Source organism: Macaca thibetana, chromosome 17 (assembly GCF_024542745.1).
Source record: "Macaca thibetana thibetana isolate TM-01 chromosome 17, ASM2454274v1, whole genome shotgun sequence".
NCBI lineage: Eukaryota > Metazoa > Chordata > Mammalia > Primates > Cercopithecidae > Macaca > Macaca thibetana.
In genome coordinates this window covers 9,676,095-9,688,449 of record NC_065594.1, presented here as the reverse complement: position 1 = coordinate 9,688,449, position 12,355 = coordinate 9,676,095, and the positions used below count along the sequence as shown (strand labels likewise).

Here is a 12,355-nt window from a genome sequence, read left to right as displayed (position 1 = left end):
AGCTGGGACCACAGGTGTATGCCAGCATGACCAGCTACTTTTCTTATTTTCTGTGGAGTTGGTGTCTCTGTTGCCCAGGCTGGTGTTGAACTCCTGGGCACAAGAGATCCTCCTACTTGGCCTCCCAAAGTGTTGAGATTACAGGTGTGAGGCATTGCACCCAGCATCTCTGATTCTTTTGATTCCATTGAAACTAAAGTTTCAGTACATCAAGAAAGAAAGCAGCCCAAAGGAATTTACGCTGTCCCTTTATTCACTATCAGGGACAGTGTTAATAGGGACTGCTTCCGGCTGTCTGCACAATGCCCTTTACTGTCCAAGACCAGCACTTCCAAGACAGTGTGGTTCATTTGGTCTTAAGAACAGATACTGAGGAATTGGTCCATAATCCACAGCAAAGCTCTGTAGGCACCTGATACCACGGAGAGGTGTTCTGACATTCTTACACGTCCCCCAGGGCAGAAACTATAGGTTCTGAGTGACATCTCGTCATAATTCAGTGGAAGCATTAAGAGGCAAGCAAGCATAATTCTGGGCAAAGAAGGGCTCCCATCGTAAGAATTTTGCAAACCGCATACTCTTTTATTTTGTAACAATGCTCGTAATTTATCTTTTGGAAAGAGGCACACAGATCTTGATGTAATTTGTGTAATAGATACTGTTTACTAATGAAATACCCTTTTCAAATGAAAGGAAAATATTAGTTTCCTACATCAGGTGCTGTATTAGTCCGTCCTCATGCTGCTAATAAAGATATACCCAAGACTGGGTAATTTATAAAGGAAAGAGGTTTAATTGACTCACAGTTCAGCATGACTGGGGAGGCCTCAGGAAACTTACAATCACGGTGGAAGGGGAACCAAACACGTCCTTCTTTACACGGCGGCAGGAAGGAGAAGTGCTGAGCAAAAGGGGGAGAAGCCCCTTATAAAATCATCAGATCTCATGAGAACTCACTCAGTATCACAAGAACAGCATGATGGTAACCACCCCCATGATTCAGTTACCTCCCACTGGGTCCCTCCCACAACACGTGGGGATTATGGGAACTACAATTCAAGATGAGATTTGGGTGAGGACACAGCCAAACTCTATCAGGTGCTTATGACCATTTTAAAACCTGAAACATAGTGGTATTCCTATTGTAAATTTTCCTAGAAAAACACCATTAGATAAAATGCAACAAGCGCTAAAATAGCATTTTATATTGTAGAATGATAATTTTTATTTTCTCCTAAACATAGGCGACTAACCCATATCTTTTTTTGAGTCTCACTCACTCTGTTGCTCAGACTGAAGTCCAGTGGCACCATCTTGGCTCACTACAGCCTCTGCCTTCCGGGTGCAAGCAGTCCTCCTGCTTCAGCCTCCCAAGTAGCTGGGATTACAGGTGTGTGCTGCCATGCCTGGCTAATTTTTGTATTTTTAGTAGAAACAGGGTTTCACCATGTTGGCTAGGCTGGTCTCAAACTCCTGATCTCAAGTGATCCACCAGCCTTGGCCTCCCAAAGTGAGCCACTACGCCTAGCCATATCTTTATATTAAAAAAAAACAACAACAAAACAAAACCTAAAGTCCTGTTTGTAAGTACTCTTTTCCCATAGTATTAGACAGACAACATAATGCTCTGTAGCAACCCACCCCAAACTCAATGGTTTGTGTTAACATGTATGTGTTCTCATACAGGTCTTAAGGTTGGCTGAGGTTTAGCATCTATGGAATGGGCTCAGCTCCTGACTCTGCTTAAGGCTGTGGGTAAAGGAAACCAATCGTTAGTCAGTTGAAAATAAGCTTGCCCTATATTTGGTTCATGAGGTTTTGCCAACATACATAATTATTAAACTTTCACTGAAAATGTTTAGCAACAATATTTTTTATGAAACGGGAGGGTAAAGTGAGAAAACTTACAGCTGGACCAGTGCCTTACCTTTAGTAAGTTCTCAAATAATATTTGGGAAAAGAATAAAACAATGGAATATAAAGAAATCAGAGACGATAAAATTTCTTAAAACTGTAACTAAGCAAACCTTGGACAAAACCTGACAAAACTAAGCAGCAGAACGCTTTTTCCCCATTGCCTTTGTCATCAGTTATGCGAATAACATCTCAGGAGGACTTCAGGCTTGGCATGGCCCACACACATTATCTCTGCTCCTTGCCGAAAACCCATCAGTAGTGCTGAAGGAGTAGGATAGGGATAAAGAATGTTTTGAAAGATGGGAGACACATGGACCAGTGGTAATTAACAACACGAAACCTACACCTACAAATGTGTGTGTTGTGGCGGGGGGGTGGGTAAGAGTCAAGTTTCAAGAAAGGGGAGCCTTCAGGTACCCCTAAAGGTGGATTCAGAGTAGGACTGAAAATTCAATAATAATGAAATATTGTATAAAGAATAACTAAACTGGACTGGGCATGGTGGCTCATGCCTGTAATCCCAGCACTTTGAAAGGTTGAGGTAGGACGATCAGTTGGGACCAGGAGTTCAAGACAAGCCTGGACAACATAGCAAGACCCCATCTCTAAAGAAACTACAAAAATTAGCTGGGCATGGTGGCACCCACCTGTAGTTCCAGTTACTCAAAAGGCTGAACTGGGAGCACCACTTGAGCCCAGTAGGTTAAAGGCAGCAGTGAGCTTTCATTGTTCCGTTAACTGTAGCTTGGGCAACAGAGCAAGACCCAGTCTCTAAAAAAAAAAAAAGAAAAGAAAGAAAAATCACACTTCCAGTTTCCATCCTCAAGAGTGTAGTTAGGAAACCACTTCTCCCCAAGTATAAAACGTGAGGTTGGCCAGGCACAGTGGCTCACACCTATAATCCCAGCACTTTGGGAGGCCAAGACAGGCAGATCACGAGGTCAGGAGACCAACACCATCCTGGCCAACATGGTGAAACCCCGTCCCCACTAAAATACAAAAAATTAGCTGGGCGTGGTGGTGCACACCTGTAGTCCCAGCTACTCAAGAGGCTGAGGCAGGGGAATCGCTTGAACCTGGGAGGCAGAGATTGCAGGGAGCTGAGATCGCGCCACTGCACTCCAGCCTGGCAACAGAGCAAGACTCCGTCTCAACACAAACAAACAAAACTTGAGGTTTAGTCTCCAGCAGTGTGCCATAGAACTTTCCGTGATGATGAAAGTACTTTATATCTGCATTGTCCAACTAGTGGCTCAATAGCCACCTGAAATATAGCCAGTGTGGCCACACATGGTGGCTCACACCTGCCCAGCACTTTGGGAGGCCAAAGTGGGTGGTTCACTTGAGCCCAGGAGTTCAAGACAAGCCTAGGCAACATGGTGAAAACCTGTTTCTATAAAAAAACACAAAAATTTGCTGGGCATGGTGGCACACACTTGCAGTCCTAGCTACTCCGGAGGTTGAAGCTGAGGCAGGAGGATCTCTTGAGCCCAGGAGGTTGAGGCTACAGTGATCCATGATTGCACCACTGCACTCCAGCCTGGGTTACAGAGTGAGACCTTGTCTCGAGAAAAACCCGCAAACAAAAATACACGAAATATGGCCAGTGTGACTGAGGAAATGAAGTTTAGTTTTAATTTTGATTCAAATAGCCACATATGGCTAGTGGCTGACGTATTGGACAGTGAAGCTCTAGACTCAGGAATACTGGGCACTGCTGAGGATGGGATGGATTCTCTTGCAGAAAAACAGGAAAAGTGAGTAGAATTCTTCAAGTGACTGCTGAGATCTGTCAGCCTCTTCTATTACATGGCACCCGGGTTGGAGGATTCCTTTCTGACAAAATTGTGCTGCCAAATTTATATGAATAGCAGAATAATACTCATATTATTAATAATAATATTCAGTTATTCCCAAGAGAGCAGCCAGCACTCTAATTCATCACCCAGTGACAGCACCCTCACCTAGAGTCAGCATTTGTTGTGGTCGTTTTGTTTTGAGATGGGGTCTCACTGTGTTGCCCAGGCTGGCCTTGAACTCCTGGGCTCAAGCAGTCCTCCCCGCTCGGCCTCACATCCATCAGCATTTTATTTATTTTTTTATTTTTTTATTTATTTATTTATTTTGAGACGGAGTCTCGCACTGTGTCACCCAGGCTGGAGTGCAGTGGCGCGATCTCGGCTCACTGCAAGCTCCGCCTCCCAGGTTCACGCCATTCTCCTGCCTCAGCCTCCGAGTAGCTGGGACTATAGGCGCCCGCCACCACGCCCGGCTAGTTTTTTGTATTTTTAGTAGAGACGGGGTTTTATCATGTTAGCCAGGATGGTCTCGATCTCCTGACCTCATGATCCACCCGCCTCGGCCTCCCAAAGTGCTGGGATTACAGGCTTGAGCCACCGCGCCCGGCCTCCATCAGCATTTTAAATGCCTCCCTCTCAAATGTGACTAGGTAGCCAAGGATCACCATGCATTTGGGGAAAGCTGCCCAGCTGAAATGGAAATCAATGCAAACAGAAGAAAAAGAACTGAAACAAGACATGACAGGGAACATAAGAAAAAAAAAATAGTTTTTTTAAGAGAGAAGATATTGCAACCTAAAACAAGATCAGAGGCTATATAAAAGATCGGAGGAACACGTTTCTACATTCAGGCGCCTCCTGACTCACCTGAATTCCAACAGAGCACAGTAAGCGCCAGTTCTCCGCCTGCCCTGGATTGGGCCCTGCAGTTGCAGAGAAAGCTTGGGAATAAAAATGGAGGTAAATCTTTAAGTGATTACCTATTCTTCTGACCCACCGGCTACAAATCGGTGTTCCCACCACTTTCTCCTCAGGTTCAACTGATTTGACAGAGCAGCTTACAGAGCTCAGGGAAACACTTTACTTATGTTGACCTATTTATTATAGTGGATACAGAGGAACAGATGGGAAAGATGCATAGGGCCAGGTATGGGGGAAGGGTGCAGAGCCTCCATGCCCTTTCCAGGGGCACCACGTTCCAGGAACCTCCACATTTTCAGTTATCTGGAAGCTCTGCAAACCCAGTCCTCTGAGGGCTTTATGGAAGCATCATTACATAGGCATGATTGACTACATCATTGCCTATTGCTGATCAACTCAACCTTCAGCACCTCTTCCCTCCCCGGAGGTAGGGGGAGTGAGGCTGACATTCTAACCCTCCAATCTTGCCTTGGTCTTTCTGGTGCCAGCCTCCATCCTGAAGCCACCTAGGGATCCCCAGCGATTAGTCATCTCATTAGCAAAGCAAGATACCTTTATTGATCTGGCTGTTCCTAGGGCTTGAGAAGCTGTGGCTAGGAACAGAGATGAAGGCCAGTGGATCACTGGAGGGCTCCCACTATCTCACTTTTGGGGCAGAAGTGGACATTCTGAGGTGGGGAGTGGTTGGTTCAGAACCTCTGACTTGCGTGTTCAATCCCAGGCAGAGAGACGTCGCTGGGACCCGCCAGAGTAGGTCATCTGCCCACGTGGCAGTCACCTGCAGGTGTGGGTGCAGACACGTCTAGCTGAGAGTCAAGTGCCACCATTCCAGATGCCTGTCCCCAGAAAGAAAATCTCAGACCAGCAGAGCTCTGAATGGAGGTTTGATCCGAATACCAAGGACAATATAAGCAGAGCTGCTTTAAGAATGCTGTTGCTGTGGTCCATGGGAAAGACCCTTCATGCCTGAATTATTTTGATTCCAGATTGAAGGAAAATGGTAATTTCAGGTAGTTTTATAGAAGTTAGGGTTTTGGACATTGCTGTTTGACTGTAAACTCTCAATAAGGTAGGGAAATAAATCAGAAATCATGGGTGTGCATTTGTAGAGACTTGACAGACTTATTTTGCAGTTGGGGCTTCAGGGCCCAGAACCTTTTAGCATCCCTGCCCTAGTTGAAATCAGACACACCCTCTCCCTGGTATCCAAACAAAGCTAGTTCAGGTGCTGCCCTGAAGGGATTTGGTTGATGTGAAGTCTCAAGTCCTTAAATTAATCAACAGGAGTACTTCCTGGACGGGACTGATTTGATCAGGTGGGTGATATGTAAGTTCTCCTCCTTTACAGGGGAATACAGCAGGACTCAGAGAGTCCCACTTCCCACCTCCCACCTCAGACGCTCTCAAGATGGTGACCTCTCTGGGTTTTAACACCTGGAACAAGCCGGGTGTGGTGGCTCACATCTGTCCATCCCAGCACTTTGGGAGGCCGAGATGGGCAGATCAGCTGAGGTTGGGAGTTTGCAACCAGCCAGGCCAACATGGTGAAACCCCATCTCTACTAAAAATACAAAAAGTAGCCAGGCATGGTGGTGCATGCCTGTAATCCCAGCTACTCTAGAGGCTGAGGCATGAAAATCGCTTGAACCTGGGAGGCGGAGGTTGCAGTGAGCTGAGATCATGCCACTGCACTCTAGCCTGAGCAACAGAGCAACACTCTGTCTTTAAAAAAAAAAAAAAAAAAAAAAAAAAAAAAAAAAACGCTTGGAACAGGCAGAGCCTAGAGGATGCGTGTGGACTTCCCATCTGTGCCAAATGTGCCTTGGAGAAAACCCACATAGCTGAATGATTAAAGTCAAGCAGCACGGGAAGGGATCAGCCACATAGCAGTGCCCCGTGCACCTTGGCGGAAAGGAATTTTTCTGTCCATTGACATTTGTAGGTGTTCAGTGTGGAATCAGTCCGTTTTGGGAGTCGCCACCCATCAACTTGTCAGTCCCAAGGGCACTCATGAAGCAATCACCCATTGAATCTGCACTGGGGCCATCCTGCGTCACCGTGAGAAACGGGAGGCTTCCACAGAGAAAGTGAAGGTCCAAGGTCCCACATTGTGTGTCCAGAAGGCCAGACTGTGCCCCTGTGGAGTCCTCCGATGAGGCAGATGAAGAATTTTCATTCATTGGGAAGCCCAAGGAACAGGAGGCAGAGCCTGAGAACAGGAGGAGGGCTCAATCAGCCAGCCAGGCTTTGGCATTTTCAGGACCAGGTGAATGACAAGAGGAAGAGAGATTGGCTGGCATTTGAAAACAGTGGAGCCTGGAGTGATAGAAGCAGGCGGCTTCAGAAGAGAAGGAGGTGCCTTGCGCCTGGAATGAGCAGATGTTAGTGAAGAAAAGGAAGAAACCGAGGATAAGGAGATGGAGCGGCAGTGCAGCACCCTGTGTCAGGGAGCACAGGAGAGGAGACAGGAAGGTGGGAGGCACGGGGCGGGGGGTGAGGAGTGGCGTCCTGGGGAGCTCAGAGCAGTTCTGAGTATGGAGAGTCCACAGACAGTGAGGATGAGACGGTGTCTCGCCTGATGCAGGCCCTCACTGGGAAGAAGGGCCGAGTGACAGTTCAGAACCTGAGGCTGAAGCATTGAACCAGAAGGAGCCGTTGCAGGAGGCAAAAGGCACGCTGAGGATGCATGGTGCCCCCTCCAGACTGTAGGAGACCAAGGAAGAGCCGGCGGAGAGCAGGCGGGGCCGCAATACTCTGGATGCGCTTAACACCAAGAGGAGAGTCAGGAGGAGCAGGAGGCATGGAAAGTTCAGAAGCTAAAACGAACAAGGGGACAGGGACGAGGAAGAAGAGCTTGAGAAGGAGGAAGCAGAAATTGAGCACCTGGGAAACCTGGCTGAGGAAGAGCAGCAAGCTGAGCTTCAGGCGTATGGCAAGGTCATTACCAGCAAAGCCATTCAGGGCAAATATGAGAAATATACAAAAGAGCTTTCAGTGCCCCCACCCTGGAGGATCATTTCAACAAAGCCATGCTTCCTAAAGTCATGCAACAACTTCGGGCACTCTGGTTATACCAAATACACCCATGGTGGGGATTGAGACACCACCTCCTTCTACCCAACGTGGGGCCAAGAGAGTTCCCAGACACAAAGTTCTTCAAACAAAAGGCAGCTGAAGCACAAGATGTAGTTGGGCAACCGTTTGCCAAGAAGCGGAAGAGTACGTAGGAGTCAACTCCTTGTTCTCCCCAATGTGGAACTCAAGGGGAAGTCTCAGCATCTGGTCCTTGATTTGCTTTTTCTGTTATTTACATGGCCCCTGAATCCAGCCTTCAGACCTACTGCCATGCCTGTGATACTGCGTGGCCCAGTTTTTGAAGGTGCTTTGTGAAATTTAGACCTGTGCTGGAAAAATCCCCCAGAAAAGCACTATCCTGGTAGGATTAGAGGCTTCCCACTTATTTCCAGGAAATCTTAGGTTTCATCAATGCTAAGACTTCCCATATTTACATGAGACTGTTCTGATTTTTAATTTTAGAGATGGAGTCTCGCTACATTGCCCATGCTGGATTTGAACTTCTGGGCTCAAGTGATCCCCCTGCCTCAGCCTCCCAAGTAGCTGGGATTACAGGCTTGTGCCACCACACCTAGCTCTGAGTTTCATTTTCTAGCCCCTTATCTTGGGTCAGAAACATGGGCATGTAAGTGGACAATAAATTTAACTCTTAGGGTTAGGAGTAAAATGCCAGGAAATCTAAAGTCATTGAAACTTGTTTTTCATTTCTGGAATAAGTACATTTTTCTAGATAGACATACTTTTTGATCCATTTATGTGTTGTTTCAAGAAATAAAAGAAACACACACCCCCAAAAGAGAAAACAACATACAAGAAGGAATGCAACCTCTGTGCCAGGCCATTCCCAGTGTTTCACTGGTGCCCTGGGGTAGACATGCTTTTTTAAAGAAGACTAGGCTGGGCGCGGTGGCTCACGCCTGTAATCCCAGCACTTTGGGAGGCCAAGGTGGGCGGATCACCTGAGATCAGGAGTTCGAGACCAACCTGACCAACATGGAGAAACCCCTTCTCTAACAATACAAAATTAGCTGAGCGTGGTGGCGCATGCCTGTAATTGCAGCTTCTCAGGAGGCTGAGGCAGGAGAATCACTTGAACCCGGGAGGCAGACGTGGCGGTGAGCTGAGATCATGCCATTGCACTCCAGCCTGGGCAACAAGAGCGAAACTCTGTTTCAAAAAAAAAAAAAAAAAAGACTAAAGTGCGCCAAATCTGCATTAAATTGAAGAATGTCAGACCTGCCTCTTAGACCTAGAGTGTGGCCTGCACATCCAGGTTCATGACACAGCATTGTCTTTTGAAAGTAATCTGCCAAAGTCAGATGTCAGCCGAGGGTTCTACACACAGACTATGGAGAGAGATCTGAAACTCTGATGGAGCACGTCCAATTAGCATGCTGGAGAAAGACACATCCCCCAGTGTCGTGCTGCTCAAACTGGCCTGGACCATACCCTGCTATCAAAGGAATCAGCCTCACATTTGCTCCTGCTGGGTGAAAGGAGAGTGTCAGAGAAAAGAGAAGCGTCCCTACAGACACAAGAAGCCTACAGATCTGGACGATACCCTTGCTGATCAAAATGTTGAAGATTCATATTATGGAATCAATGACCCTGTAGCAGAGAAGCTTCCAAAGCAGACTTCAACCATGCCTCATCTGGACGCACAGAGGACGAGACTCTCACGACATTAGAGGTAGATGGTGTGGGTGAAACAGATCAGAGAAATCATTTCTACCAGTTTGGAGAGATTGACAATCACTCTAATGCAGAAACAGCAGGGTGCTCTCACCCAGTTTTCCACAAGGCAGGCTGCAGACATGGCTGCTGAGAAGGCCTTTAATAAGTTGATTGTAATGGCCACAGACTCAACATGAAATCAAGATCTCAAGCAGCCAGAGGAAAAGAAAAAGAAGGACGGAACCACATACTCTGGGATCAAGCTAGAGCCTTTCCCAGGACTGCCGTGAGCTCTTCCTCCTGTTGCAGCAGAGGATGCAGCAGCCAGCTACTTCAGCCTACCCCTAAGTGATCCTCCACCACTGTGGTGAACATTGCCCTGCCACCCCCACTACTCCCCGTACCGTCAGGTTTGGGGCTACACATGTTCCACCCAATGAGACCACCTCATTCCTTTCATGAAGACTCCAGGACCACTCCTTCTCAGGACCCTCAGAGGATGGGAGCTCGTGCTGGAAAACACAGCAGTCCCCATCACATTAGCACTACTCTGGGGCTCTGTGGAAGAAAGGGCACTTAAAAATCCCAGTAAATGAGTTTTGGAGTAAATATATTTTTCCTTCCTTTGTAGTTTCCATGGTAGCTGAATATGCTCAGATATGGACAGTCGGTGAACGACAGCCATGCTTCTCTACGCATAATCGAAGAATCAGTGGCCTTCAAAATAAGCTGCTGTGGACACATCTGGTTACAAATACAACATGACTAATAAAACCTAATGCCTGTTCCACTCACCTCTGTGGGAATAAGTGACTGGGTGAATTGGAATGCCCAATGGAGCTGCCATCTCAATTACACGTTCATTTTGTAACTTCTCGGTGGGGGTGGGCAGGGGAGAATTGATCTTCAGTAAAAGACTTTTGGGCCAGCTGGGCTCTGTGGCTCATGTCTATAATCCCAGCACTTTGGGAGGCTGAGGCGGGTGGATCACTTAAGGTCAGGAATTCGAGGCCAGCCGGGCCAACATGGTGAAACCCTTCTCTACTAAAAACACAAAAAGTAGCCGGGCATGGTGGCAAATGCCTATAATCCCAGCTACTGGGGAGGCTGAGGCAGGAGAATATCTTGAACCCAGGAGGTGGAGGTTGCAGTGAGCCGAGATCATGCCGTTGCACTCCAGCATGACAGAACGACACTCTATCTCAAACAAAACAAAACAAAACACCTTTGGGCCATTTTTATGTCCATGGGGGTATTTTTCTTTTTCTTTTTTTTCTTTTTTTTTTTTTGAGACAGAGTCTCGCTCTGCCGCCCAGGCTGGAGTGCAGTGGCCAGATCTCAGCTTACTGCAAGCTCCGCCTCCCGGGTTCACGCCATTCTCCTGCCTCAGCCTCCCGAGTAGCTGCGACTACAGGCGCCCACCACCTCGCCCGGCTAGTTTTTTGTATTTTTTTAGTAGAGACGGGGTTTCACCGTGTCAGCCAGGATGGTCTTGATCTCCTGACCTCGTGATCCGCCCGTCTCGGCCTCCCAAAGTGCTGGGATTACAGGCTTGAGCCACCGCGCCCGGCCCATGGGGGTATTTTTCTTTGTATCATCTTTAAAAAAAAAAAAGAAAGAAAGAAAAAAATGCTGGTACTACTCACTGCCGTGTGTCAGGGTGATTTAACTCTTTTGATGTCACACCCTCAGACAAGTAGAAACCAGCTGCCCGCAAAGCCCAAATGCTTTCTTTCCTCTCCTCTTCTTTATTACTAAAGGAATCTGACTGATAGTTGTACTTCTCTATATCACCAAAAAATAAAATAAAATAAAAAAATAAAAATTACTTTGTATTCTTATCAGTCAGATGGAAACACAAATTTCATGGAGCTGTGTATTATTGAGAAAACCTGGTGTCTGGGATGAAATTATGTTCAACAACGTCCTGTAAGATGCTTTCTTTAACAAACGGAAATGAAAAGCATGGAGCGTTTGAGTGGAAGACTTGTGACCTCAGCTGGAACTATGATCTTCCACATTCACCTTTGTGTGTCTTCAGGGGCTCGTTGGAATTCCCTGCTCTGGGCAGGGTGGTCTTAGAAAGTTTGGGTATAACTGTATTATAGATGATAAAGGCAACTTGATGTGTTAAAAAATAAATTTTAAAAAAGAGAAGAAGGGAGAAATCATAAAAGAAGTAATTCCAGCAATTTTCACCATACTCAAGAAAGAATTCAGATTGAAAATGAAAAACGTCTTATGCCATCCAACAGAACTACATCTGTTCAGCAGAGGCATGTACACAAACGTTTATATAGCCCCGTCTCTAGTATCCCCGAAATGGAAATAGTCACAAGTCCATCCTCATTAAAACTGGATACATCAATTATATATATAGAGTGGAACAAGAGTGAATGAATTGCCACCACCTGCAGCGACGTGGGTGAATCAGACAAAATTAATGATGAATGAAAGAGACCAGGAGCAAAAGAGTACATATTTTTTAAAAATACGGCTGGGCACAGTGGCTCATGCCTGTAATCCCAGCACTTTGGGAGGCCGAGGAGGGTGGATCACGAGGTCAGGAGATCGAGACCATCCTGGCTAACATGGTGAAACCCTGTCTCTACTAAAAATACAAAAAATTAGCCAGGCGGGCGCCTGTAGTCCCAGCTACTCAGGAGGCTGAGGCAGGAGAATGGCGTGAACCCGGGAGGCGGAGCTTGCAGTGAGCCGAGATTGCACCACTGCACTCCAGCCTGGGCAACAGAGCATGACTCCGTCTCAAAAAAAACAAAAAACAAAAACATATAATGATTTCCTTTCTATAAAAATTGAAACACAGGCAAACTGATCCACAGTACTGGAAATTACAGTAGTGGTTCTCACAAGGGGCAGATGGTGGCTGTTGGTAGCATTGTTTCTTAATCTAGGTATTAATTGCACAAAATGTTCATTTTGTAAAATGATTTGTGCTCTTCTGTATG

The 12,355-nt window shown here is 46.6% G+C and overlaps 2 protein-coding genes and 1 pseudogene across 13 annotated transcripts in view; 2 read left to right on the top strand and 1 right to left on the bottom strand.

Annotated features, from left to right (window-relative positions):
- ALOX5AP (arachidonate 5-lipoxygenase activating protein) overlaps positions 1-12,355 on the bottom strand; it is a 734,005-nt gene that overhangs the window by 202,790 nt on the left and 518,860 nt on the right. The gene's annotated exons all lie outside the window — the stretch shown is intronic.
- The window catches only part of HMGB1 (high mobility group box 1), a 979,364-nt gene that overhangs the window by 893,502 nt on the left and 73,507 nt on the right, over positions 1-12,355 (top strand). The gene's annotated exons all lie outside the window — the stretch shown is intronic.
- Positions 3,517-10,598, top strand: LOC126940240 (pre-mRNA-splicing factor RBM22-like; annotated as a pseudogene).